Here is a 6,704-nt window from a genome sequence, read left to right as displayed (position 1 = left end):
GGTGCTGGCTGCAGCAGTGAGGATACTTAGAGAGTCTCGATGGCCATTTGGAAGCAAGGAATATCTTGGTGAGATGACCATCTGGCCTTGGGTGAGCTCACCACCACAGCAATGTCCCTTCTCTAGGGCAGCAGTGGGCATCCATTCTTCCCCTCCTTGCCAACTGAAACCTTTGGATTTCTCCTTCCCCACCTTCTTTTTCTACTCTCTCTCTCCTCCTTTTTCTCTTGTGGCTGAAGCCTGACATGAGGCTTATGTGCTCTGTGCACCTGCTTCTTCCTCCTAGGGATCTTCCAGGGATGCACTTGCCACTCTGAACCAAGACAGGAAAGGAAACACTGGCACTTACTGAAAAGGACCTACCTGGCCACCACTCTTCCAAAGGGTTTCCATGGATCCTCTTAATGAGTTTTCCCACCAAGCCTCGCAGCGAGGCACCACTGACCATTACTTTTTGGTGCTGAAGCCTTGAAAAGTCTCTTTTCCAAATGTCAAATGGCTTTGAGAAAGATGAATTTGTAAGATACATCACACAGGAAAGAAAAAGACCACCACCAATAAAACTGACACCCAGTGAAGGTAAGGCTCATAATGATTCTGAGCTTTCAATCTCTGATGTATTATGCTTTGATGTATAGTGAGCAGGACTCCTTGGAGGCTGGATGTACAGTGTTAAAAGGTGAGTATAGTGTTAAAAGAGAATTTTCTGGCCAATAAGCACATGAAAAAGATGCTGAGCATCACTAATCATTATGGGGACATGCTAATCGACATGCATTAGGATGGCTAATATCAAAAAAGCCAGCAACTAACAAGTGTTGGAGAGGATACGGATAAATTGGAACACTTGTGTACTACTCGTGGGAATGTGAAATCAGTGGAAATTAGTGGGAATGTAAAATGGTATAGCTATTATGGACAACAGTATGGTGATTCCTCAAAAATTAAAATTAGAATTTTATTTCTGGGTATATACCCCAAAGATTTGAAAGGAGGATCTTGAAGAATATTTGTACAGCCATAGCCATAAGAACATTTATTAACAATAGTCAAAAGGCAGAAGAAGCTCAAGTGTCCATCAGTGGATGAATGGTAAACACTTATTTCAGTCTTAAAAAGAAAGGGAATTCTAAAAAAAGGCAGGGGAGGTAATTCTAATGCATGCTAAAGCATGGGTGAATCTTGAGGACACTAGATTAAATGAAATAAGCCAGTCACAAAAGGACAAATACTGTAAGATTCCACTTGTAGGGACCCACTTGTACCCCCTGAGTTGGAGTGACAATTATTTTAAACTGAAGACATTTGACATATAGCAGAGGCAGACGCAGAAGCCTTTCTGGAGCTTTCCTTTACCTGATTAAAGGCAGATCCTTCAGAGAGTGAAGCTGCCATAAATTCCTTTGGGGGAGGTTCACTCCCGGCTTAGACCACTTGCATCTGAGAAACTGCATAAACAAACATGATCACAGTATCCTACCTTGCATTTGTTTTCCTATAAGCCCACTAGTCCTGCCCAGAGAATCTCTTTCTTCTCCATCTCTTTCCCTTGTTAGATTGGTATATAAATCTCTAGCTCCAGCTCTTCAGGCAGCCTCCCCCATCTGAATGCCCTGCCTGAATGTGCCAGTGGATCTCGTCTTTTCTCCTGTGAATCTGTCAGTTAATTGGCAGGCTATCTGAATTGGTAGGAAGTTCTTCCTCCCAGCACACTTACATAAGATGTCTAGAGTAGTCTAATTCATAGAGACAGAAAATAAAATGGTGGTTGCCAGGAGCTTAGGTGATAGACGAAGGCAGGCTTATTACTTAATGGGAACAGTTTCGGTTTAGTAAGGCGAAAAAGTTCTGGAAGGTGGATGGTGATGATGGTTGCAGAATAAAGTGAATGTGAGTAATGCCACTGACCTGAATAGCTTAAAAAACCAAACCAAACCAAACCAAAACAAAACAAAAAACCAACCTGTTAATTTCAGGCCCATCTGGATAATTCAAGATGATATCCTCATTTCAAGTTTCTCAACCTAATTAATCTGCCATGACCCTTTTCCCATATAAGGTTAACATTCACAGGTTCCTGGGAGTTTTAAGTAAAAAAACAAAACAAAACCTGTTAAGATGGCAAATTTTATGTATATTTTACAATTAAGAAGAGATGATTTTCAAAAAGACGATAAAATCACGACTCATGCAGATATAAAAATGAACAAGTGTTAAAGATTTTATTTAACTGGTTAGTGAGCAGATGGGGAGGTGTTACAGTCAGTTCTAAGGAGAAACAAATGTGCAAAGGAAGGTAAAACTGGACCCTGGGGGGAGGGAAGTCACTGGAGTAGGACAGAATGTACGGGTCTAGAGACAAGAACGATTTTGCGTTGCTATTAGTTGTCTTTCAAAGTAGCTCGAGAACAACGAAAGAGGGGTGCCTGGGTGGCTCAGTCCTTAAGTGTCTGCCTTTGGCTCAGGTCATGATCCCAGGGTCCTGCTCCGCAGAAGCCTGCTTCTTCCTCTCCCACTACCCCTGCTTGTGTTCCCTCTTTCACTGTGACTCTCTCTGTCAAATAAATAAATAAAATCTTAAACAAAAACAACAACAATGAAAGACTAGAAAACAATGAAGACTGGACAGGTAAGATCTGAGCAATGCAGTTTTTCACTGAAGTACATTTTTTCCATCAATTACAGGATGGGGTCTGTCCTTCAGCTAGCTCATTCATCCCAAGCCACACTAGATTCAAGTTTGGAGTCCAGCACAGATCCAAACTGACAGAGCTATTTCACTAAAAAAAATCCCCAAACACAAGTTGACAAGATGGCCTCTAAAAAGAAAATTAGAGACAAATCTCACTGATAAATATCAATGCAATGGCACTGTGCAGCACATGAAAATAAGAATAGTGTTTGTTTGACTAGGGCACTTGGGTTGGCTCAGTGGGTTAAGCCTCTGCCTTCGGCTCAGGTCATGATCTCGGGGTCCTGTGATTGAACCCTGTGTCGGGCTCTCTGCTCGGTGGGGAGCCTGCTCCCCCCTTCTCTCTGCCTGCCTCTCTGCTTACTTGTGATCTTGCTCTCTCTCTGTCAAATAAACAAATAAAATCTTAAAAAAAAAAAGGATAGCATTTGATTACGTGAGAAATACTAGAAATGCAAAGACAGTCCAATAAGACATCTTTTAACAAAATCTACCATATTAATGACACAAAAGAGGGGGAAAAATCCCACATAATCATCTCCATAAAGGAGAAAAAATGTAAAGGACTCATACACTCAATAATCTGACATTTGGATAAAGGTGTGTTAACATTTATTTCTGGGTTATTTATAGTTTGAAATTGAAAATAACCGTCAATAAGAGAGTTATGATGGAATATCAGTATTTAAGATGATAATGAATCTTTTATTTTATTTATTTTTTTTTTTTTTAAAGATTTTATTTATATATCAGAGAGAGAGAGAGGGGGAGAGAGCGAACACAGGCAGACAGAATGGCAGGCAGAGGGAGAAGCAGGCTCCCTGCCGAGCAAGGAGCCCGATGTGGGACTCGATCCCAGGACGCCGGGATCATGACCTGAGCCGAAGGCAGCTGCTTAACCAACTGAGCCACTCAGGCGTCCCGATAATGAATCTTTTAAAAATAAAATAAGATAATTTAGACAGCCAATTTTTTTTTTCAAATACAAAGAATGTTACTATGTGAGTGACCTTGATGCTCCCGAGACTCTGATGTTTGGAGGAGATGGGCACTTGGGGCAAGGACAAGAGCTGCCAGGTGGCTAGCTTGCTGCAAGACCTACTGGCCATCATCACCCCATCATCAATGGGGACACGGGTACAAGAAAGGCCATCGTGACTGAGCTCCTGCAGCTGGGGTGTAATGTGGTCACTTCATCTCACTTTATATCACTTTCTCTTGATGAATTAAAATCTATTGCAGATGAACTGAAGGCTAGCCTGTCCCCCGCCAACCAGGCTCAGGTCAGTCCCATAAAACACAACATCTGTAAAGAAGCGGAGGCAAACAATTTGATCAAATCCATTGGATATTTATGGTGAGACCCAATTTTTTGGTTAACAGTGGAGGTTCATGACTCCTGCAAAACACCTTAGTGCAAAGGGACAGCATGCTGGCATTGAAACCGACTTGACGGGCACCTCCTACAGGTGCAAAGCAGTTTACAGCTCCTGGGTAAAAGAGCATGGAGGATCCATTGTCATGATTATTATCCTTACTAAAAATGGATTTCCAGGATTTGTGCATAGTGGGGCTGCCAGAGCAGGTGTTTATAAGCTCACCAAATCCTTCACTATGGAATAGGCCAGCAGTTGAGTAAGGAAGGATCAGCTGTGTTGGACTTGGAGTCACTTATTTCCTGACTGCTGCTGACAACTATGATCCTTTGGCAAAACGCTTATTTGGAGGGTTCTTTAAGAAAAGGCTCAACCCACTGAGCCACCCAGGCGCCCCTACAGTGGCTTATTTTTGATGGCGAATACTTTTGGATCCATAAAGCTTTCTGGTAATTATTGATGTGTGGTTTGTTTTGTTCATGAAGTCAAATGTGTATAAAGCCTCTTACTCCAAAAGAAAAATAAAGTTACATGTAATAATTTTTTTTTATTATGTAGTGTGTTTGATTCTATTAAGATACATATGCTCTAAACAAGCCTTAAAGGCATAACAACAACATGTTATGGTGGCTGGTTTTCACTCTCTTCACATAGTGCTGCAAACATTCCTTTCAAAAGGCTTGTCCGTACTTCCCTTTGGCTCAGGGATTGGGGCAATGATTGGAAGGAAGTGTACATGAAGCTCTTTTTGTGATAAACTGTAAGCAGGCATACATCCAGCCAGAAGCCTGCCAGACTGGTGAGAAAGTGATATAAAGACATGAAAAGAGGAGTGCCTGGGTGGCTCAGGCATTAAGCATCTGCCTTTGGCTCAGATCATGATCCCGGGGTCCTGGGATGAAGCCCTGCATCGGGCTCCCTGCTCAAAGGGGAGCCTGCTTCCTCCTCTCCCACTTCCCCTGCTTGTGTTCCCTCTCTTGCTGTGCCCCTCTCTGTCAAATAAATAAATGAATAAATAAATATTTTTTTTAAATGGAGAGCAAAAAGAAAATGGAACCGAATGACATCAAATTTCTACCCAGTATAGCACATTTGAGACTTACAACAGTAGCTCTAAAAGCTCACAGGAAGCACATTTAGTATCAGTTTGTAACTATTAACTCATTTAATCTTCACACACACGTACACACACTCTATGAGGTATGTAGCACCTTATTCCATTTTACAGCTGAGGAATGCTTTACTTGAGGTCACGCAGCTAGTAACTGGAGCTAGGTGTTCCTAACATTGCACACTCTTCTCTCCCTTGCAAGGGCCTTAACTCAGAGGGCAGTTCTGAGGATTTGGTGGGCTAAGTCACATTTGTTTCCTTAGCCCCGTGCCTGCCATGTATTAAGTAGTAATTAAATTATAGCTATTATTATTAAATTATTAATAATAGTGTTTACTTGTGCATATCGGGGGTTCCATGGAGGGAATGGCTTTCCAACCATTGTGTTCAATCCATGTACTTCAGTATCACATGGCACACAAGTGAGAATACCTTCAGCTTTGTGATTCCACTAAACCCTAGTCTTAACAGACTAGGAAAATAGAGAAGCACTCACAGCTGAAAAATTTTAACTCCCCAGTTAGTGAAATGGTGGGTCAGGATGATGTGGTAAGAGAGTAATGGGCTAATGGGGCCATCCTAGTTGCTGGACTCACGATGGCAGGACTGTGGGATGGGCACCACATTCTAGAGCGTGGCTCTCAGCACTTGCAGTCCGGAGATTAGATTTAGAAGGTATCCGGAGAATTATTCAAGCTCTTGGAAATTATTAAAATGAACCAAACTAACCAAATAACGAATCTTTAAATCACATTGTCAATTATGTGTGTATAATTAGAGATATACCTCTCCTAGAATGGGCCATTCTAACCCCTTATTGCTCTGGAAATGAGAACAAATTCTTGCTCCCAGGTTGTCCATGGGAAATCTCTTCCATAACCAGAGCTCTTTCTCTCCAAATCCTACCAAAGCCTAGTAGGTGTTTTATTTTTCTGTAGCATTTATCACTACCTAAATTATCTTATCTCCGAGATTGGCTGCCTTCCTCTGCTAGAATGGCAGGTTCTTGGATGTTTGTTCATCACCATATCCCTGACTTGTAGAACAGAGCTTGACACACACTAGGAACTCAATATATATTTGAATGAATGAATGTAATCTGGAGGTTGTAAATTCAAGTTACATGAAAGTCAACTCAAACTTCTTTCCCTTAAAGAGTAACTCCCTTGTAACTCAGCTGAGTCAGTTCTGCTCTCAGGAGTCCTTAAAATACAATTTATTAGGTTTCATTGGAGTAACAGAATAACTTGATTTCTGCATATTTAATGCATTAATTAATATGCATTGATATTTCATTAATTAACATGCATTAATATTTCCTTATCCTTTTAATGCATAAATTTTTTATTTTATTTTTTTTTAATTTTTTATTTTTGATAAACATATATTTTTATCCCCAGGGGTACAGGTCTGTGAATCAACAGGTTTACACACTTCACAGCACTCACCAAATCACATACCCTCCCCAATGTCCATAATCCCACCCCCTTCTCCCAAACCCCCTCCCCCCGGCAACCCTCGGTTT

General features: G+C 41.2%; 1 pseudogene; it reads left to right on the top strand.

The window, feature by feature from the left end:
- Positions 1–3,736: 3,736 nt before the first annotated feature.
- On the top strand, positions 3,737–4,484 carry LOC132023778 (peroxisomal trans-2-enoyl-CoA reductase-like; annotated as a pseudogene).
- Positions 4,485–6,704: the final 2,220 nt, after the last annotated feature.

Source organism: Mustela nigripes, chromosome 8 (genome assembly GCF_022355385.1).
Source record: "Mustela nigripes isolate SB6536 chromosome 8, MUSNIG.SB6536, whole genome shotgun sequence".
NCBI lineage: Eukaryota > Metazoa > Chordata > Mammalia > Carnivora > Mustelidae > Mustela > Mustela nigripes.
The sequence above is the reverse complement of the archived record's forward strand: the minus strand, read 5'-3'. Positions and strand labels throughout refer to the sequence as shown.